Consider the following 24,710-nt stretch of genomic DNA (forward strand, 5'->3'; position numbering starts at 1 on the left):
AGCTGATGTGGATTTTCCGTACACCAAATGCATGAATTCTGTGCATTTACGTATTCTCAAGGTGGAACCGTGCCTCGTCAGATCAAAACCAATCATCGAGTTCTTCCTTCTGGGGTAACAGATGACATGAGCCGTTGACAGAAAGCTACACGTTTTCCAGTCTGTCCAGGTAACAACTCGTGAACTACACGAATTCTGTACGAATGTATCTTTAAACACTTGCGCAAACCCGTGTGGGCACTACCAACGGAGAGGAGTCATACAGACTTCTTGAGGCTAACAGAATATGCAGCTTGCACGTCGATCAAGTTTTCTGGTGTTAGCACTTTCGGTCGACCATTTTTGACTGTATCTGCCAAATTTACTGACCCTTGGATCTTGTCGTATATCCGCTTCATGGAGGAACCTTTTGCTGCATCAATACTATACTTTTCTGTAAAGGCATTCTGGGTCTGGGCATAACTGGCACATTTAATGTATTGGGAGACAATGAATATTCTCTGCTGCATTGTGTAACCCATTTTACCTCAGTTAAACATGCAAAAAAATGAAAGAAAAATTCTTCCATAAGGTTGCATCACTTTTTGAACACTCTGTATAATTAATAAATGTTTAAGAAACAGAATGTACTCTTTACCTCTGTTATAAAGATTGCAAATTAATAATTTCTGATAAAATTTAATTTAAAAAAAAATATATAAAGTTTTTCGATAACATGAACCATTAAAAAAGTGAAATAATTTATAAAAAATTTATTTTAACATTGCGTATGTTACCCGTTAATTGTCCAACAAGGATAAAAAAAAATTGTTCCATACCGCCTTATTTTAAATAATACCAATTTTAAAATCTATTATTATAAATATATCTAACGAGGAAATTATTTTTCTTAGATTTTTTTTTAATTACTTCTGATAATTTGTATGATATTATTGTTTGATAAGCTACAAATTATATACAATTATAATTTTCATGAAATCCAATACTTTTTGAGATGTTTACCCAGTTTATATCTATTAACAAATTCAAAAATTTCATTACTATAGGTTCATTGCTGCGAGTTATTAATTTATGCAGAAGGCTCTATACATGCATAAACTAGTTATTTTTTGGTTAGAAAACTTATATCGTTGAGAATTAATAAACAAAAATCCACGGGAAGATAATATTTTGATCAATAAGAATGATTTTTCATTGTTTTTTTTAGGAGAGAGCCGCTTAAATAAAAATTACTATATAATGTAAAATTTGTTCTTTATAAGTAGTATTTTTTTATTGTCTTTATAGTTAATCGTTGAACTTTTTTAATTGCGAGTGTGTATATAACCTTTTTTTTTTTTAAATAAATCGTATAATTATGTTATATGAGGTAATATTCCTTGAAAAGAAGCCTTCTTATTATTCCAAACGGTAACTCTACTATTGGATCGATTTAATGTTTATTGAAATGTAAATTTCTTGATGGTTCTTCTGTTTGTTACTATAGTAACCGATGTAAATACTGGCACATTAATGAAACGGGTTGCTGTTGTCGCCTGAAGCTTTATAACCACTAACTCTTGTCTTTCTTCGTCTGTCGTACTTACGCAGTCCTTTTGCGGAATTCGAATACCCTACCTTACTTTAGAAACTGAATTGACGTTCAGCTCCTATAAATTTCCTTCGGTATCGATCCGTTTTACCCATGTAGTAGTTATCGTCCATCAAATAAAATTCACAGAAAACATTTTCTTACCTCTTTTTCTTCTATATTTCATTTTATTAGCGTTCTTTCCTTATTAGATTGTAGTTGTGAAGTTAAATACAATTGGTCGATAAAGTTGTTTTACTTCGATTCTTTCTATGAAGTGGAGTTGTATAAATTATTCTTTCCTTAATGTAAATTTTTTACACATTTAAATTTAAACTGATGCTCACATATTATTTTTTTTTTTAGGATATTTTCTTTTGATATTAATTAAACATGATATATTTACAATTAAAATATGAAATGATTATAGCTAAAAACCAATTCTTAATAACTGTGAGAAATTTTTTTTTATCTTGAACTTTGTTGTTCACTTATCTCGAAAACTCGTCGATAAAAAGAGTTGAAATTTGGCACGAATATTTAAACTACGTATCTCCCAGCTTTTGGTTGATTTTTAACGTATCGGATAAGACATCTTGACTGCCGTTTTCTCTCGGGCGTGTAATACGAAATCCGTGTTTCATCGCCGGTAACAATTGAATTAAGGAACTCATCACATTTTTTTTGGGTAGCGCATCAAAAATCCAAAAGCAGATCCCATTCGGATTTTTTTGTGAAGCTCCGTTAAGATGTTCGGCACCCAACGTGCGCAAACCTTTCTGAAGCCTAAATGGTCATGAACAATACGACCAATAAAAGCTCTTGAAACATCAAGTAAAAAAAGGACCAGGTCGGAAATCGTTTAGGTACGTTCTTTTCTGATTTCATCATCGACGCGTTTCAGGGAGGGCCTCCCCGAACGTACTTCATCAAGCACATTAATTCTGTTATTTCTAAAAGTCACACCATTTTCGGACGTTTCTTTCATTCATTACATTATCATCAACTGTCTATGAATTTTAGCCGGCTTAACGTTTTGATTGTTTAAAAAACATATGACTCCACGTATTTCACAGTCAGCGGCAACATCGATTTTCCTATTCATTTTATAACGTAGTAAGTCACACGTAATCAAACATACTGCAACGCGACAACTTACAGACAATTCAGTGTGTACATTACTAGCGTGGCCATGAGCGACTATGGTTCCCCAATCTTAAGGAGAGAAATTTCCCAGCGGTCTTTACTTTAGAGATATCCGTCGTATATATCATAAACACATACGTTTATACACACACACACACACACACACACACATATGTATATATATATATATATATATATACACACACACACACACACACAAGGTACTTGTCGAGAAGGGACGCAAATTTTTATACTATAAAATTTTTTATGGAAACAAGAAGTTATGAATTCAAGGAGCCAACCGGTACCCAAAAAGATTTTGAAAAAGATTTTTTTTCTCAATTATTCTTTTAATATTGCTTAAATTTTAAAATTGTCATTTGATCTAAGGGTCAAATCGGACCCAAATTGTTTTACAAAACATTTTGATCTTTTAATTTATAATTAAGTTTGTAATATTGAAAAGCTGTACGGTATATTTAATGTAGAAATCTAACGAGGGGAAAGCAAAGAAAATTATGCAACCCGTTTCCGTCTTTTAAACTTAAAAATATTGTGCTAATTATGTCATAACTAAATCAACCGACAGTTTATAGCTGTTCGTTGGTAATATCAACGAACTTTTAACGAAAGTTTGAATAGATGAATTATAAAATTATTTTTTAAATAATGGTATAACTTACCTTATACCATTCGTTCTTAAAGTGGGCGATAACGCCCCCTAGTGGGCGCTGGAGGCCTTCAGGGGGGGAGGTAAAGGTCCACAGAAAATTTGGGCCGTTCAGGTGGTCTAAGAAGGCGATGGCTGATTAAAAAAAAAGACAAAACTTATGTTTTCCTGATATTTCAAACTAAAATTAAATAAATACTACACTAATACAAAAAATTAAAGGGACACCTATATTTTATGATAAATAACGATTGTATTCAAACTACTCTAACTTTGCAACCAAAAGGCTTAGAGAGACGAATAAAAAAAATTAAAGTTTAAATACTCTACTTTTTGACAGTATATTTCAGATTTCAAAAATCATCAAATAAATAAAAAAATCAATGAGAACAAAATTTTAAAAAGTTGTAAGTTTTATTTTCGTATTTGATCGAGCGCATGGGGAAAACGATATTTTTTCAGAAAATTGCATTGAAATCGTTTAAAATTTTAAGACTTTAGCGTGTATCTCTGTACAATTTTTCTGAACCGAAATATTCCACTTTAAAGGTAAAGGCCACTTTTTTGTTTAATGCTATATATATATCTGTATCTAAGCAATGTATTGATACAAATAGATATGAAAATTCAAGGGTTCTGATCTAGCTGATCTAGCTGATCTAGCTTTAATGACAAATTGTGAGGTCTTTAATGTAGCGTTGCAGTTTTTGGCTTTAAATTTTGGGGGGCTTTAAATTAACAATAGAAAGTTTTTCATTCTCAATGTGGGCGAAAACGTTTGAGAAACAATGCCTACTTATGAGCCCTTTATTATTATCATAGGAGTTGTAAATTTAATAAAAACATTAGAAATTACTAATTTAAAAATATAAGTAAGCCGCCAAATCAATTAATAAAACTTGAATTTTTCTTACTTTTCTTTGTTTTATTCAACTTATACGATTTGTTCAGTATTAAATTCTCTACAAGTTTTGTTTTATAACTTTTATTTGTTTCTTACCCATTTAACAAAGTTATTGTACGTCAAACGTAAAAAACAGGGTTTTTTACCCCAATTTATTGGTTTTCATAAATAATTACTCAAGTTACGGTTCTGGGAGCTATTTTATTAGATTTTTCAGGTCTTAAACAATAAAAAAAATTACTAAATTCTGTCTCTTAATTAACGTCCTAAAAATCTCAGTACGACCTCATTTCACCGGTGTAGCTGAAATCCGAGCGAAATCTTTCATTAGCCGTAGCTTGGAAACGAAACATTTTAGGACATACATACGTTTACATCAACGTTTTCCATTATTTTCACGGGTGCAATAGGTTATGAAGTCCCAGGAGAACTTCGTAATACACTCTGTGTGCATTCAACTTATCTTTTCATTGTTCGGAGTGTACAGAGTGTAGATATTAAATTGTGTCAAAAAAAAAAAACAATCATTTATTATCTGTTTTATACATGGTTAATTTTTGTTAACAATAGATGCATTTTTATTGAGAGTTATTTAACTTGCATTAGAATAGAAATTTGTTGTAGGAAAAAATAACATTTATATACCATTGTATAGAATCTGAAATTATTGACTTTCTTCTTTTTCTTTCGTTTAAACGTTTTTATATCACGTTGCATTTTCTTTCTTCTTTTCCTCTTTTTTCCTTTGTTTTCGATGTTTTTTCATTCATTTCGAGATTGTTTGTTTCTGGTCTTCTGTAAATTTTCTGGAGCTGTTCTTTGGTTTTTCCTTATCGTTTAGTTTGAAATCCTCAACTATTTTTCGAAACGCACTTCTGTCTGTTAATATTTTTTCCAGTTTTATTTGGTTTTTCTAGGTCTTGGTTTACTTCCAGGTGCCATCCTGTTTTTCTTTTTCCATCTTTGAAAAAGTTAAATAATTATTTTCTAAGCAATTGTAACTCGTCCTAAAAACAGGGGTTCGCGTATAGGCATTGTGGACTTGCAGAACCCCCTATCCCCACTTCATATGATATATAACATTTAATATAATGAGTCCTTTTTTCTTTAGTTCTTTCTTTATACTTGTACAATATATTTTTGAAAAATATACAAAAATCTTTGTAATGATTGTACGCTTTACAGTTCCAGCTGCGTAGTGTTTGGCTGTTGTGCGCAATCGCATAACAGCCGTCATCCAAAAACACGCTGGAAGGGCGAAAGAGAAGGTAATTAGTAAAAACTTACGTATTTGTTTTTGTGTACGTATAAATTTAAATTAAGCACCGTTGGATTATAGTGTTTTTAAGCGGACATTTTATTAAGTTATTACATAATAATACTAAAAAATATTATCTGTATTGACATTTTATTATTTATTCGGTAAAACCGTATACGGTTTTTAAGCAGAATGTACTTAACACCGTGTATCATATTCTAAAATGTGTTAAAGTGTAGAATTAGATTACCATCTTGCTTCCGGTTATTCTATTTGATTCCTTTTTTTTTTGAGTTCTTTTATTTTACAGAAAACTTTAACGATGGCCTTGAAAAGGTCTAGAAAAATATTTTCTGGAGCAGCATCCCCATTAATTAGATTAATTTTAGTTACGAGCCGCCACTGCTTATAAATATAGCCAAAAAAGCTCATTCTTCTTTTCGTTATTTCATTCATAAATCTTTTACTTCTTGTTAAATTTATTTGTTAGATTTTAGTCTATAACTTTCCTCGACCTCGAATTTGTTATTGTAAACATCCGCTGTTAAATCTACTTTGTGTCTATTTGCTTACTTTGTTTATTTTTTTTCTACATAGAAGAAATAATCATATTGACTTTATTGAAACATTTTTATTTTTTTTTTGTCTTCAGTCATTTGACTGGTTTGACGCAGCTCTCCAAGAGTCCCTATCTAGCTCTAGTTATTTCATTTCAATATACCCCCTATATCGTACAACCCTAACAATTTGTTTTACATATTCCAAATATGTTGCTTGCCTGCACAATTTTTTCCTTCTACGTGTCCCTCCAATATTAAAGCGACTATTCCAGGATGCCTTCTTATGTGACCTGTAAGTCACGTATAGTCACATATATAGTCTCTTCTTTTAACTATATTTTTCCAAATGCTTCTTTCTTCATCGTTTTACTGCAACAGCTCTTCATTTGCCAATTTATCCACCCATCTGATTTTTGACATTCTCCTGTGGCACCGCACCACATTTCAAAAGCTTCTAATCGTTTCTTCTCAGATATTCCGATCGTCCAAGTTTCACTTCCATATAAAGCTACGCTCCAAACATATACTTTCAGAAATCTTTCCCTGACGTTTAAATTTATTTTTGATGTAAGCAATTATATTTCTGACTGAAAACTCGTTTTGCCTGTGCTATTCGGCATTTTTTTTTCTCTCCTGCTTCGTCCATCTTTAGTAATTCTACTTCCCAAATAACAAAATTCTTCTACCTGCATAATCTTTTCTCTTCCTATTTTTATATTCAGTGGTCCATCTTCGTTATATTTTTATAATTTTTCTATATTTTTTACAAATTTACAATTTATCCGATGAAGTAGTGACTATTACGAAAGCGGTTATACTGTGTAATATAGGAATTAAAAACTCAATAAGGCAACTCAATATAAAAATAATAATAGCGTTAGATGCTTTGCTACAAATATCCATTAAATACAAATTTATCCTTTTTTATATTAGAGGAAAAACAATTTCGATTGCATGTACCGTGTATTTTTATCTAATAGTCAACTTATCACTTCGTTTTTAGAAATCTTCAAAATTAAAAATGAATTATTTGTCTTCTAAATATCGTTAAAAAATGGCTAACATTTTAACGAATTTATTGCAGTAAATATGATATTAACTTGATTGTTATTTTAGCAAGAACGTACAGTGTGTTGTGATATTATATTAATTTTAAACGATTAAAGTGCAAAGGAAAGCTATTAAATAATTAATTAACCGCTAATTAGATTTCGTTTTAAATCCGTTTATTATTTTAATTTAATCTGATTATAATAATTTGAAAGCTGTTAACATAAATTATAACGCTGTATTACATTTAATATAAAGGATAATCTATTTTATCGTTCAATGCAAAGTTCAAAATATTATAATAGTTGGTTTTATCGATTTTGATCTGTAATAACTAATTAACAACAGCGATGATCTCGTGTCGATTGTATTATATTTAGTTTCTTACCGTTTAATTGTTAATATAATAACTGTTATGTATAAAAGGAAATGTGTTACGTACCGTACATAATACGATTATGATTTTGATTTTATTTCCTAATAACCGGTTACATTATAAAATTAGATTTTATCTACTTTTTAATTTCTAATTACAAAAAAAAATATAAATAAATACAGTGAAGGCATATAAGTACTCTGTTTGGAATTCATATAAAATTTTATAATATTGATGAGTTATACATTTTAAGACTTCTTTAATAAAAAAAACAAACAGGTTTTAAAAGATATCGGTTCTGGTAATTTCTATCCCTTATGCATCGGCTTGATTTTTCTTATTTTATACTCCTGATAAAATACCTGGTATTTTATCACAAAAAGACTTAACAAATTTAAAAGCATATAAATATTTGTTGAGATAACTTACAGATTCGGTTGAGGTCTCATTTCATAGCAAAATACATAAAGTTTATTACCCAACATCCACTTCGGTTCGATATGGCTTCCATTTGTAATGCGACGTACATGTCACGTAAGTCGATTTCATTCCAGACTGTAGCCAACATGACGGGCGTTACCCCTGCAGCTGCGGCATTAATTCGAAGTCTTAGTTCAACTAGATTAGCAGGAAAAGGTGTTACATAAACTCTATATTTAATGAAACCTCACAAGAGAGAATCTAGCGGGGGTCAAATCTGAGGAACGAGGTGGCCATGCAGTTGGACCTTAACGACCGATCCACCGAGCTGTAAATCGAGTATTAAGAAAATCTCGGACTTTTCGGCCGTAGTGAGGTGGTGCCCCGTCCTGCTGATAGTAATGGCGTCCATCTTGGTCATCATCGTCTAACTGAGGAATTAAAAAATTTGAAGCGTATCCAGATAAACGATACTATTTACGGTTGCTTCCGGGAAGAAGAACGGGTCGTCCAGTCTTTGCTTAGGGCACGAAAAACATTGACCTTAGGACTATCAGGATTGCAAAGTTTTATGAGGGTTTTTGCTATCCCATATTCGACAGTTATGGGTGTTCACTTTGTAACTTATGTGAAGCGTTTATTCTTCACTAAATCGTTTAAAATTACACTTAAAGCGTTTAAAATTATATCGTCAACTACAATTCTATAATCATTTGCACACAAAACTATAGTCTAGCAGCTTTTGTCGTCATCTTTAATATGTTGAACCACGATTAGTTTGTATGGCTTCAAATGCAATCGTTTACGTAATACGCGTCAAACATTCTTTTGTGGAATACTAGTATCACGTGACGCATGTCGGGTTGATTTCGTCGAACTACTGCAAGCTGAGTTGTTCCACCGCAACTTCAGCGAGGCGTGAGAGTTTTGATGATTTTGTATGTTTAACAGAACAACCTGCCACAACGAAGGTTTGGTGCCAAGAGTAAATTGTATGCCTATTGGAATGCTCCCTACCGTACTCTACAAAAATTACATTGAACTACAGTTGCGGACTGCTAATGATGAAATCAAAACACACAGCGAGTACGTTCAGCACCAGTAAATGTTTCGATTTTTACAGCGCTGTTAAAATTTTTTGGTGCCGATGAACTGTGCGAGTCTAAACTTGATGTGTTTTTCTATAAAATGAGACTTCAACCTAATCTGTAGTTTATCTAAATAAATTTTGATATGCTTTTAAAGTTGCGAAGTCCTTTTTGAATCACGCGGTAGTTTATTATCCGATAGTTAGTAGTTTGTTCCGATATTAATGCGAAAATTTAGTTCTATCTCTAATTATGTCCTCATTAGAAGTAAATGTTTCCTTCTTAAAATATTCCCATTATCCAAGAATTGATTTCTGAATAGACGCGCTTCTTACTCTCTACTCTATATTTAATTGGCGGCTCGAAAAATAAATTAAGTACATGTCGGTAATACTTCTCTCACTAAATCACGTAATAGAAAACGTACAATCTATAATGAACGACTGAGACTGAGGCTGAACATGTAATGAAAGATTTTATACGTTCTAGGAAAAAGAAAAAAATATTGATTGTTTCTAACGGAAAAGGCTGTTGATTAATAAGATATATTTAATTTATGGCCCATTTTATGTTTCTATATTATTTTCCTCGCATGTAAAGGTCAGTACACCCGTGTACGAGTATGTTTACGTTACTTATTTATGTTGTTTGAAGCTGGTTTTCATGGCCGATACCTTAAAAAAATAATAATAAAAACACTTTAGGATAACAACTTTTACAGATTGGAAATCATCAGATACGATTTTTTTTTTTTTTTTGTTATTCTCAATACAGCGTTTTCGTGGTTTCATTTATTCGCACTCGCATATTATTTCTGTAATCTAGAAAATTAAAATGTAAGCAATTGAATCTGTATTTAGCTTCTTTCTTGTAAATATTTTGATACTTTAGGAATTGAATATCATAAAGTACAGCTAACAAAAGAGAGTTAAAAAAATAACTAATACTATGAAGGACAAAATATGGCAATGAGGAAGATACAATTCAATATTACGCGAATGATTGCTACATAATCTTGAGGTCGAAATAACCGCAAGTTGTTTCTGATGATAACATACATAATCGATATAAAACCAATTGTACAATGGATTCGTTCAGTAAAATTTTATATTTGCAATTGTATCATATTAAATGCAGTTTTACGAAAGTTCATAATATAACCACAGATTTTTTTCTGTTTTTTTAATTTATTCCTTTTTTTGTTCAGATATTCAATTTGATGGAATTATAATAAATAAGTAGTTTTTATCCTTTATAGTAAAGAAACACGTATAATTTAAAAATATTTTACTTTAAAGAGAATTTTTTTAACGTTTATAATCGACCGAGAGAAGCTACCGTCCTGCTTTCACTCGACCTTTTAGCATTTTGTCTGTATGTTTCTGATGCAATGACGACCTAACACGTTTTCCAATTTTTATGACATTTTTTTGTAAGACCCCTTGCTACTGGCAGAACGACATTCATGTATTTTCATAAAACATTTTCCTTCGCTTCAGAATTACCGTAGTTATTTTTCTAAGAAAACTAGATGAGGATAGTTGGTGGGAGAGTTTTCCATCACTAAATCAGCAAGTGGTCTTTCCCTCAACTCGTGATTTCTAGTCTGTTTCTCAAATGTTACGGTTGAAATACTTCGTGCTTTATTTTTACACCATCTTTAAATCTAATATCTGTCTTTGAAACTATTCTTGTAGTATTATAAACTGTCCTTTTTGGTTTTTTAGTTCACTATAAATATTAATCTTCCGTTGGGGGTTCCATATACTTATTTTTTTTATTATTTTCGTTCGGACATATATCTCATGTAGTATATATATTTTTTTTAAATTCAAGAAAAATAAACGTGGTAATGTAGTACTTCCTGGACAGTCTTCGGTCAGTGATGTCTGGGTTCTCTGGAAACTTCGTTATTATTAATACGATAAGATTATTTTTAGCGGAGTCAATCATTATCGAAAATTTTCTTTAATAGTATAATTTAAATTTCTCTTATCAATTTTGTTCATGAGCTCAATATTTAAACAAAATTGAGCTGATTTAAAACTAGTTATTTCAATAAACGGTCACTAATATTCATAGTGATATTTCCTTCATGTATATTTACTTGTTTCGTTTATGGTTAATGGAGGTAGAAGGAAAAAATTGTGTAGGCAGGCCACGTTTGGAATATGTAAAACAAATTGTTAGGGATGTAGGATGTAGAAGGTATACTGAAATGAAACGACTAGCACTAGATAGGGAATCTTGGAGAGCTGCATCAAACCAGTCAAATGACTGAAGACAAAAAAAAAAAATTATGGATTTCTATTTAATTTTAATACTACTCACTATATTGCTTTACGATAGATAAGCGCGTTAATTTTAGATCATTTCTTTGGGGAAAAAGATTCTTCAATATTCGTTTTGCCTTTTTAAGTATTTCATAGTTTAAAAAAAAAAGAAGACTTTTCTTAACTTACCTAATTTATGTTGTGTGAAAAACTAAGAAAAAAAATTAATTAACACTTCGAAATGAATTTATTTAAGTTTTATCAGGATATATTTAAATATATCTTTAACGGAAATCTTTATCTTTAGTTAACTACCTTTCAAATTTTAGATTCTAAATGTAAAAAAATTGTAATGTCAGCTGCATTTATGACTCTTGAGTACAAATCAATCATTGGGTTTGAATACGTTTCAAAGATTATTGTATGACACACAGGAGACGGATGGTTTTGAACTGCGTACTACTGAGAACAAAATGGTGGAAGAATATCATGGTGGGGATATTTCTGCTCCTCATAAATATCCCTATTATATTCTTTTGGCATTAACGGACTGTATTTGTTTGAGGAAAATGGCATTAATGTAACTGTTAATTCGGCTCGATACACTCACACGTTTCAAACGTTCTTCAGGTCAGAAATGCGAAGACGCAAAATCGCTTTCAAATTTGTTTGGTTCCAGCAAAATGGTGTTACAACAAACACCGCAAACGATTCAACGGCAGTTCTTTGACGCATTTTATCTGGACACATCATCTCATGTGTTGGCAATGTTCTGTGGCTTCGTAAGATCTCCCGATTTATCAATCAGTCTGTGATTATTTTCTGTAGGGGTATCTGAAAAGCTGTATTTACAGTCACAAACACCCCCCCTCCACAACTAACTTTTGACGAGTTAAAGAATGCCATAATTTAAGAACCTCAAAGACATTATTTTTCATAAATAAGGTGACCGTAATTACATTCAAATGGCATGTATTGAGCTTTAATTTCTTTTCAATATACATAAATTTAATTTTAATTATTGTTTGTTTAAAAACCGCTTTCTCCCGTGTTATCTGTATTGCATTCATAAAAATTTTCATTATATTAAATTTGCGGTTTTTTTTTGTATGATTATAGAATATATCAATAAGTTAAAATAGATTCTAAATGTAAATAATTTTTTTTGAAAAATATTTTTCATTTCGACAAGTTTTCGTTAAATTGTACAGATCTTGAACTGTTGAAATATTTATATCAATATCTTTTTCAGATATCCAACCGACCGGATTTTTTTGTGGTATATCTTGGTATAAATTTTTGTGAAATATTAATTTTAATATAATATTATAATATAACTGACCTGCATACGTATATGCTCGTATATATAATTAATATTTAATTTTTTTAAACCAATGAAATTTTCATAAAAATAAAATTAAAATCCATTAGATTAATTATTTTTTTTCTAAGCTCATTTGAATGCTATTTAAAGAATAAATAATTTTGAAAGTGGGGTGCAGCATGAACTACGATTTAATGGTCACCGATCAGCAGCTTTTATCGGGATGATTTTCAGAATATCTTTTAAATAATATTATTATATTGAACACGCACAAATTTTATTGATATTTGTGTTAGTTTTATAATAAAAAAAAATACGAAAAAAAACGTTTTCTTTAAAATAGATACCTTTTCTAAATTGTAATTCAAATTTCAGATTATGATATGCCAAGTGGTATAATTTTTTTTTACCAAATTTTCTTTAAAACGTTTGTGATTTTCTCTATTTTTTATACGCTCGCGTTGTTGAATATATATTTAAAGATGTAAATTAAATGTAAATTGATTTAAAATAAGATTAAAAAGATTTTATGAAAAAAAAAATTTTTTTAATTATTTAAAAATATTTAACATAATATTAAAATTTAATCAAAGGTTACTGCATTATGATACCAAGCTGTAGCATTAAAAAGAAAATTTGTTTGCATATTTTACCGAAGTAAATAAATTATTCTATGTCGCTTCCTCTCTTGCTATTAATTAACGTAAAAACTATGTAATTCTAAAAAATGGCTACGTTCTCATAAATATCACTTTTTATAACAGTAGTTCCTTTAATTGTATTTTTTTTACAACTAAACGAATTTCCAGACTAGTTCACCATGTTGAAAAATTTGATCTCGAATTAAGAAATATTGTTTACCTACCATGCCCCACTTTGATAAGTTACGTCACCGCTAGCACAAGACGTTCGATAATTTTCTAAAACTGGGTCTTCCTTTCTTCCCGTTAGAAACGGAGATCGAAAATTCTTAAACGATTCAGAGAATTTGAAAAAAATTCGTTTATTAAGTATTTCAAAGGACACAACATAAACGTTGTTATTTTCGCCCCATCGATATATTAGAATCTAGTAGCTTCCTGATATCTGAAATTACTGATAAATATGCCAGAAATAATTCACGTGTTTAAATATTGCGGAAGATTTTTATATTGAAAAATAAAATTTTTATTGCTGAAAGAAAACCTCGAAGAAATCATTAACTGGCTGCGTACAATTAATTTTCCAACGAATATTACCTCAGATATCTTTACAGTTGTTATAAAAATGTCTACTAGGAATTTCGTAAATAATAATTTTATTAGTGTTTTACTGGTAGGAAATTTTTAATATTATAAGTAACATTAGTTTTTATTGTCCAGTTAAATGTAAAAATAATTATTTTATCTTAATTTCATGTAGTAATAACAGATAAAATTTAGATCAGTTATTTTTACTCGAGGTTTATTTTTGTACGAAATAAATGTAAGGAAATTTAAAATTGAGAAAATTTATTCAAATTGTTAATTACATTTTTTAATTTTATTTTTATACGGTAGATTTTCACCTCTTCGCTGTATTATTATTATTATTATTATTATTAACTTTTAATTTTTAAAGGCTGAATTAAATAAAAAACGTTTTTTTTAAATTTAAAATTATATTAGGTGATCATATTGAAAATTATTTATAGAAGCAATATTTATAAGTTCGCTGAAAAGAGAGAGAGAGAGGAAGTTATTATGATGGTCCGTGGGCTGCACAATGCATTGTGCTCGGGCAAAGCCATTTATAGTAGGTAATAAACAATAAATGGAAGAATACAGAAGTAAGATCTTTGCTATAAAATATTTTATTATACAGAAATAAATTACAGTTTTTTACGTTTAATATATATTTTATAATAAATGTATAAAAATGTCAGCATCAGATACAAAATTGTTAAAAAAATATTACCGTTCATATTTTATATAGTAGGAAAAAGGTAAACTTATTACTTTAAAAGAAATTATAAAACATAAAACGGTGCCACGGGATGTTAAAAAGAGAACAAATAAGTTTGAGAAAAATTACTTTGTTTTTGACGTTTGACGGATATTATTTTTTTTGAATTATTACTTTTTTTTGATGATCGATGCATCAAATAATAGCAAATCTTAAAAATATAATGTACATAGTTTAAACTCTCTTCTTGTGAGTAAATAAGGATGTGTGTGTGTGTTTGTGTAACAGCACGTTTGTTTATTTTAACAGCACGTAAGCTATACATGATTCTCTATTATATTAAGTTTTGAAATTACAATTATAATTAAAAAATAGATATCTTTTTTTTCTGCGTTGTGTTATGTGTTCAGTCAGAAAGGAATTCTTATGATTGGATGTCCTACAAACTTCATATATTTATGTTAACTGCTTTAATCATTAACGTATATGTACCAAGGTTATTTTTTTTCAAGGTCCGATCAGTCACGAAATTAAAACCACAGTGAAAATAAAAAACGTTTTATTTGTAACAAGTACTTACATAGTTACGCTACTTCTCTACATAGTCGTCACACCGATTTAGACATTTGTCTTATCGTGGTACCAACATTCCAATACCCTCTTCATAGAACAGAGCTGCCTGTTTTTTCAGCCATGTTTCTACGCTGGTCTGCAGCTCGACGTCTGTGCCAAAATGTTGTCCTCCTAGCCAACGCTTCATGTTAAAATCGGATAAAGCCAAGTCCGGGCTGTATTGTGGGTGAATAACAATAAGCGGAGAGGAATATTGTCATCAGACATTGTCTTTCACCATGAGAATGCTCGGCCGCACATTACAGCTGTAACAAAGAAGCTCCTGCAGCGATTTCGTCGGGAAGTGTTTGATCACCCACCATACAGCCCGGACTTGATTCCATCCGATTTTCACCTCTTTGCTCATATGAAACGCTGGCTAGGAGGACAATATTTTGGCACAGAAATCGAGCTGCAGACCAGCGTAGAAACATGGATGAAAACCCAGGCGGCTCCGTTCTATGACGAGGGTATTGGAAAATTGGTACCACGCTACGACCAATGTCTAAATCGGAGTGGCGACTATGTAGAGAAATAGCGTAACTATGTAAGTACTTGTTACAAATAAATTTTTTTTTTTCACTGTGGTTTTAATTTCGAGACCGATCGGACCTTGAAAAAATATAACCCTCGTACTCTCACCATATAATTGGTTAAAAAACAAAGAATACCTTTTGTTGGAATTTTGTGTCTGATTATGATAAGAATTACTTTCACCTTATGATTGGGTAAAAAACAAAGAATACGATTGGATGGAATTTTGAGCCAGATCATGATAAGAATTACTCTCACCTTATGATTGGGTAAAAAACAAAGAATACGATTGGATGGAATTTTGACCCCGATAATGATAAGAGTTACTCTCACCTTATGATTGGTTAAAAAACAAAGAATACGATTGGTTGGAATTTTGTTCCTGATAATGATAAGAATTACTGTCACCTTATGATTGGTTAAAAAACAAAAAATTCGATTGGTTGGAATTTCGTTCATGATGATAATAAGAATTAGTCTCACCTTATGATTGGTTAAAAAACAAAGAATACGATTGGATGGAATTTTGAGCCAGATCATGATAAGAATTACTCTCACCTTATGATTGGGTAAAAAACAAAGAATACGATTGGATGGAATTTTGAGCCAGATCATGATAAGAATTACTCTCACCTTATGATTGGTTAAAAAACAAAGAATACGATTGGTTGGAATTTTGTTCCTGATAATGATAAGAATTACTGTCACCTTATGATTGGTTAAAAAACAAAAAATTCGATTGGTTGGAATTTCGTTCATGATGATAATAAGAATTAGTCTCACCTTATGATTGGTTAAAAAACAAAAAATTCGATTGGTTGGAATTTCGTTCATGATGATAATAAGAATTAGTCTCACCTTATGATTGGTTAAAAAACAAAAATACGATTGTGTGGAATTTTGTGCCCGATAATGATAAGAATTACTCTTGCCTTAAGATTGGATCTAAAACAAAGAATTCGATTGTTTGGAATTTTGTGCCCGATAATGATAAGAATTACTCTTGCCTTAAGATTGGATCTAAAACAAAGAATTCGATTGTTTGGAATTTTGTGCCCGATAATGATAAGAATTCCGAGGGTTAGTTTTTTTCAAGGTCCGATCGGTCACTAAATTAAAACCACAGTGAAAATAAAAAACTTTTTATTTTAGCAAGTACTTACATAGTTACGCTATTTCTCTATATAGTCTCCACTCCGATTTAGACATTTGTCCTAGCGTGGTACCAACTTTCCAATACCATCGTCATAGAACGGAGCCGTCTGTGTTTTCAGCCATGTTTCTATGCTTAACAGCGCCCCAGCGGGGACCCCGTTTGTTACCAGTTGATGGTGATCGGTTTAGCCTCCGACGAGGTGCTCGCATACCTTATCGCTTTAGCTCACACGCAATTCCCGTGGGAAGCCCATTATTGTTAAGCAAAAGTTTTTTTAAATTTATTTAATATTATTTTATTTAACGTATATTTGTTTTATATTTTTCTAATATTATTCATTCGATTGATTCGAATCATTCAGTTCATACCCAGCTCACACAGTGATAGAGACTCACAGTTACAATTCATTAAAGTTGGTGCTTCAACCGGCAAATCTCCAATAAATCCGGCAAACCGATTTTGCCGGTAAACCGGCAAATCTCGAGATTTTTCGGGAAGAATTATATCTAAAAACCTTCTTAGGTATGCCAAGAAACGTGAGTAAAAATTTGGCTGCGATTGATCGAGGAATTTTTTTTCTACCGAACAAACAAAAACCCTCTTCCTGTATAAAGATTTAGCAGCAAAATGCAGATGTAATATCCCGTACAAGTAACAGTTTTGCTCTGTTTACCGCAGGAACCTTTTTACTTCCTTGTACGAAGTAAAGGAAGTATTGTGATCGTGAAAAATTTCGGTTTTCAGATTTCAACGGAAATATCCATTTTGACCATCCCTGAATCCATTTTGACTACTTTGGCCGTGACGTCGGTACATACGTACGTACGGCTGTGCGTATTTATCTCGTATAACACAAAAACGGTAGGATGTTGAAATTTTGGATTTAGCTTTATTGTAACATCTAGTTGTGTACCTTCCCTTTTGATTGAAATCTACTGGACCAAAAGTGTGCAAAAAATCCCAAAATCCAAACATTTAGGAATTTTTCTTAATTGCAGTAAGAAACTCTCATTGAGAACTTTTCAACGATAAATCATAAGTAGTACTTATTTTCATTTGTTCCATAGTTATAGCCAAATATAATTTTAATTAATGAAATATTTGGATGTTACAAGAGGAAGGCACGTCCGTTCAAATCCGACTTCATCTCCTTTTTTTTAATTTTAATATATTGATTTATTAATAATTATTAACCTCTGATTGTAAAACAAGTTTTACAGTAAATAATAATTCAATAATAGCAATAAAAAAAATATGAAATATATCAGAAGTCATTAATTAAATAAAATTTTATATACGTTTCATTTAAAATAAAAATTTATATATATAATTTAATAGGCGTACAAGGAAGTCATGCGGTGTCCATATCAGATTTTGTATAATGAGAATCATTACTCTCAGAAAACGTTGTTAAATTTCAGATACATTACTGCTATAACACAGACTGCATTAGAAAGTATAAAGTCCTTTAAAACAGTTTTGTAAAAAAAAAGCAGCAGTTAACTATCGAAATATGGAAAGTTACCTCGTATAAAACTTGGGCTAGTTTCGTTCACTACTTTGAGGATGAAAAAAAGCTAGTATTTTTTTGGTATTGTGTCGTATATGAATTTTATAAAATTATAATCAAATTTTGTTTATGAAGAAAATAGAATAGAATTTAGATATTTATAGATTTGGATTTTTTTTAACAAACACATTGTGATTAAATCCTCTTAAAATACAGGTTTAAAACGAATTCTAATAACGTTTTTATTTTTAGCTAGTGACTGTACGTAGTACATTTATTACATACTGTTGTGGTAGAGTTGGCAGGTAAATGAAAATGTTTAATCTTTTTTTATTGCAGTTGTGCAATCTTATAAATATCGATAATAAAACTGGTTATTACTTTGAAAAAATTTCTGGGGATGGATAAGTCCTGTTGTTGAAATAATGATTAATGGACAATTTTATGAAAGTTCATATTTTGAAGTTCCTAATTTTTTTTTATTAGGTTACGAAGTTTAGAAATTCAATGTACAGATTCCTTCAAAATGAATATTGGGGTTTTAAGTTATGTAATATTTCTATGATTAATTAACATGAAATGAAAGAGGAAGTCAAACAGGTTTAGCTGAGCGCAAGCTTATAAACTGTTTCCTGTACTTTCCGCTTAAAAGCGCTAGTACCAAAGATGCAACCCCCTCCAAACAAAAGAAAGCGTTTTGTGTTTTTCAGTTTGTAAAGTGTGAATCCGTTCAACGTGCGTTCCGTTGTGATCCGCCGAGTGACAATAACGTTCGTAGATGATATAAACGATTTGAAACCACTGGCTGTATTTGTAAAAAGAAGAGTACAGGCCTAGCGTATCCGAAGAAAATTTTGAACGTTTAAGAGAGTCTTTTGTGCGCAGTCCTAGGACATTTTTTCTCAACTGCAATACTAACCCCAGAACTTTATTTGGTAATAAGATCACGCCATACATGATCTTGTTACTAAATAAAGTCATTTTTTGGTAATCACGATATCACATCACGCTATACTGATCGGTTGCATTCCTGACCGCTGGATCGGTTACCGGGGACCAGATGACAGGGCTAGCTTGCCGTAGCCTTCACGTACCCCTGATATAACACTGCAATTTTTTCTTGGGTGTTTGTAAAGGATCGAGTGTATGTGCCACCGTTACCTCGACATGAGGTAGAGGATTGAAGCTGCAGTCGTATCAATTACTCCAGACTTCCTGATTAAAGTGTGGGATGAACTCTCCTCTCGGCTGGATGTGTGCCGTGTAGCGAATGAACACTTATAGGAAAAACTGTTTGACTTGCTCTTTCTTTCATGTGTAATTTATCAATATAAGTAAAACTTAATAAATATTACATAACTTTAAAAACCCGATGTTATTTTGAAACATACGGTATTGTAAAAATGTCATTTTATCTGGTTTTATTCTGTGTAATAATTTTTTACAGGCTTATTTAAGTGTTTTTTTTCGTTAACCAAACTCTAGAGAGTGCCATTCTGTTAAAATATAATATATTTTTTTTCTGTTATTACTGCAATATTTAATTATACTTGTTGTACCAAATATGAAGGCGGTATTATTTATGATCGTATACCGTTATTATTTTTAACTGAAAATAAAAGCGCGTACGATAATATTTATTCTCTTTTTTTTCGTATAGTTAAAAACTATATACCTAACGTATTTTAACGTATTAATCATCATGACACGTTAATGATGTTACAAAAAAAAAGATATTCAGAAAGAGAAATAAATGTTTCATGAATATTTTAACAAAGGTAACATTGTTAGCTATTACAAAAAAGGTAAAAAAGTAGAAGCTTCCGTTTAATATTGCGTGAGTTTTGTATATCTGCAATGTACACCACTAAAGCATGTTACCGTTGTTATTAAAAATGTAACGGTAGGCGCGAATGTATTGACTTTAATTTTTTTTATTGATAAAAAGAAAAAATATTCATTGTTATTAATGACGATTACGTATATTGTTGCACCGTATCAAGTTTTTCTTGATTTTTACAGTATTTTTTCACGTGTAATTTCATAACGGCTAAGCATGTTGAAACCTATTGAAATAACTAAACATTTTTTTTCTGTTTGAAAGCACAGGTTTTTCTTGGTAATATCATGTAAATTTCATCAAAATCGGTTCAGAACGTTTTTTTCGAAATTCAGAAAAAACGGAAAAAATTAAAGCGTTCACAATACATTTTATTTCCGCTGGGATTGTGATAGCTGATCTGATTGTTTTATTCTGCCCTTCCAAGTATTGTCATGCTAACAGTCGTAGGTACTCCGCGTTTCGGAGGACCTATTCTCAAAAAATGCTAAAAGTAATTCTGAGAATGGAGGTACTTTGAAACGCATCAGCTATGAATGTTAGAGTGACCGTACTAAAAAGGGAGAAAATAACACTCAAATATGCCAAAAAATTATTTGTTGTTAAGTTATAATCATGGAATTCGAAGGGTGTGGTTGTGCGTTTGTGGATGGGTTAATATTCATAAAAAGAAAAAAGAAAATAAGTGTTACTTTAACAAAAAAAGAAAAATGGTCATCGCTGATAATCTTTACATCTCTGCCAGTGATTTGTCATCATATATAGTTTATTTTGTAGTACTTTGATAGGCTCCAAATCAGATAACCTAATTCTTCTAATTTTTTCACTCTTACTTTCTTTTCTGTTTAGACTCCGGAACCACCGTAAGTTATTACTTCACAGGATGAAATGTATGAATCTACATATCTGAACAAGACAAGTGCAGTCTTCTTCAGTCCCAGATCGACCATTCCTGAGTTGTGTGGTTAATTGAAACCCAACCAACAAAGACCTAGTCCCGATCAGCGGTCCCCTGTGTGGTGCCTCTGATTTGAGACAGGCAAATAAAGACCGAGACCCGGTTAGGGGACCTCCTTGGGGGACCCCTGATTTGAGGCAGGCAATTGAGAGGACCTAGTCCCGGCTGACCGGGTGTTACCTCGTACCGGGGACGGCATAGCCGGCTTCGGCATGGTCGCCCAGAAGGTTAGAGGCAATGGCACCCTTAGGACCGAGTGTGCTTCTACGGCGGGGTCCGGGCCTAGGGGGATGGGATCAAAAAAAAAGAAGAAAAACCACCAAAGAACACCGGTATCCACGATCTAGTATTCAAATCCGTATAAAAGTAGCTGCCTAATTTGAACCTTACAACTCTCGGCTTCGAAATCAGGTGATTTGTGATGTGTTAACTACTAGACCAGCCCGATGGGCTTAACTTCTTCACTCGACTGGGAAATATACGCTTGGCCTTTTACTAACACCTTTTTGTCATCATCGATTACAGTTTTATTAAGGCCATGTTCTAATTTGTATACTGTTATGGCCCAGCATAGAATTAATGGAACCATTCAAGATTTAAGGTCATCCCTCCCATCCTTCAGTGGGTTGAAAATCACAATTTTCTCGTGCCCATACTTTTTTCATCCTTTGAGTATATTGTTCCTTCTTTTCTTGTGTCCATTTTCTTTCTTTCGTTGATTTTATCCTAAAACTTGCTTTTTGATTTGCTTTTTTAAAATTTCTGGCCCTTAGTCCATGTTACTGATTCCAACATTTTTCATACATTTTCCCATTTCCCAGAACCATTAAAATTTGGTTTTATAACTGCTTATCAAATCAAAGAAGTGCTTCATTAGTCTATTTTATTTTATTGTTTAGTCTATTTTTATTTTTATTATCCATTTAGTGCATGTGTTCATAGAATTGAAGTAGGCTTATTTTTCTCATTACATTTTTTAGTTTTTCAACTTTCAAATATAGTTCTATGTTAGATCTTGGTATTTGTATTCTGAATTATTGTTACTTTTACTTGTTGTATTTACGCCTTCGGATAGCCTCTTCCAACCACGACCACCTACCATAACTTACAACTGTCAGCTATCAAATTAACCGATTCGTGGAAGCGCGATCCCCGCGCCGAATGTTTCACACAAAAACTCTTTCTATATCTGCCTTCAATTAGACTATGCACTCAGATCATTTCTTCATTGGGTCTTTAAATAACAAAAATACTACCCTCGTACTAAAAAAACAAGGGTTGATCGCAACAACGACAATTTTGTCGTTTTTAATAAGAAACACCTTCGCCTGTTGTAGGACTCTATAAGAACCACCTTCGCCTATCCGTGAGAATGTATGATACAAGAGCGCCATGTATTATTAAAGCCCTTCATTATTAACCTGTTCAGCTTGGCGTGTACTAGATCATTGATTATATTTTTTATCATTTTCCCATGTTATCTGTACACCATAAAGACGGCGTAACTTGATTGATATAGGTTTAAATTTTTTTAAAGTAGAATGAAAGATAGAAGAAATCGGATAAAAGGACGCAGCTGTGACTCGTTAAATGAGAATTCTTCACTGCATTAATCGGTTGACAAATTGGATCAACCAATACTCAGTCAAATTATTACCCAGAATTGTTTTTTTTTTCTCGGATGGAATGGAATTTACAAATTGAATAAACGAAAGAGAGACTTACAAATATACAGGAAAAATAGAGGACTTAATCCGGAAAAGAAGATTAGTTTTATGGATATTTATGCAGAATGAACAACCAAAGATTGACAAAAAAAAAATTTAATTTTTACATAAAGAGCCATGAAGACCAGCTGGTTTAAATAAATATAAACGGATCAAAATCATTAAATATTTCTAAGGATCTGGGTAAAGAAAAAGATAAAGTTAGAGAAGTGATTCAAAAATCTAAGTTTCCAGAGAGAAAAAAGGAAGGACATAAATTTGAATAGATGGACGGAAGAAAGGCGACAACAAAGCAAAAGAATGAAAACCTTTTGGGAAAAGAAAAAGAAGTCAAAATGATGCAAACGTGATCCGTAATATTCGTAACGAAAAGAAAAAAAAGATCATTCATTTTGGCAGTATTGGTAGTGTTTAATTTATTAAATTAAACTTTTTGGTAGTAGAATTCGTCGTTTTGGTAGTTATAAGTTCTCGGTTAGTAAATTTTATTAAATGTTTAATATTCCAGGACCACAATTTTTTTTAAATATACTTTTTACTATTATGTTCATAAGAAGTTTGTTCTAGATTGATGAGATTTCATCGTTGAAATTTCTCTCAATGAAAGCGAGTAATAAGAAGCTATTGTAATTTCATAAAGTTAAACAAAAACAAGGGTGTGGTAGTGTTACATGTGAGTTCTTTAGAAGTTCAAAAAAACTAGTTTACAAGGCAGTCTTTATAACTAGAAAAAAGTCTCGACATTTTTCTCACTTTCTATGTGCACGCGCTTGCTTGTCCTTTAATTGTTTCTTAATTTTTTTTTAATGATGGATTTTAACCGTTTTTAAAATATTCACTATTTTTAAAATTAGATCCACTCAATAATCAAAATTAATGCTATGCGCTTAATATTGTTGACATATATATATAGAATATATATTGAGAGCACTTAGAAGAATAATTTTGAACGTTTCTCCCGACGATCATAATTTACAATTAAAAATAACCTTTTGTAGATTGTTACCATAAATTCTTATTATTACGAATCTTTTATTGATTTCTACTTTTATATTTAATATTATTCCACCAGTTTTAATTAAACAATATCTAAAAATAATAATAAAATTATATCTCACAGATTAATACCCGACACTTTTTCATCAGACTGTAATAATAAATTACTTAAGACTTAATACTATAAGACTACTTTCTGTAAAATTAATGAGTTAAAAGTAACCACTTTTAGTTAAAAGGACCACTTTGGCTTGTTAAACAAGCCAAAGTGGTCCTTTAAAATGTAATATCGTGATTTTTTATTTTTTGAGTGGGAAGGGGAATAGAAATGTGTTTGTATTAAAAAAACAAACCATAAAATTGTATCTTAAAAAGATGCACTAGAATCAAAAAATAGTGCGTTCATTTTTTCTTTCAATTTAAACTTTTTGAAGTCGTCTCCAGTATTTGAAACAAAATAATTAACAACAAATTGCTGATCGTTAAGTTGTTGCTGATTTCAAATATTTGAAAGTTGGTAGAAGGATTGAATAAAGAACTATTTTTTTGTATTTTTGTGCTTTTTTTTTTGAATTCGGTTTTTTTTTTTAATCGTCACCGGTCGTTATAGGACCACGTTTAATAGTTAATTCTGGTTATTCTCCTCTCCTTCATTTTCAAGCTGTGTTATTTCGTTCTCTTTTCTGATTATTTCTTATTACTACACTCTCCGTTTCCTTTTTGGATTCCTTCACGGTGTTGTAAATTTTTCTGAATGTTTTTCTGTTCACTACGTCTGTATGTTTTATATCTGCAATTCTGAGATTATGTTTCAA

The sequence above is a fragment of the Lycorma delicatula genome, chromosome 5 (genome assembly GCF_047948215.1).
Source record: "Lycorma delicatula isolate Av1 chromosome 5, ASM4794821v1, whole genome shotgun sequence".
Classification (NCBI taxonomy): Eukaryota; Metazoa; Arthropoda; class Insecta; order Hemiptera; family Fulgoridae; genus Lycorma; species Lycorma delicatula.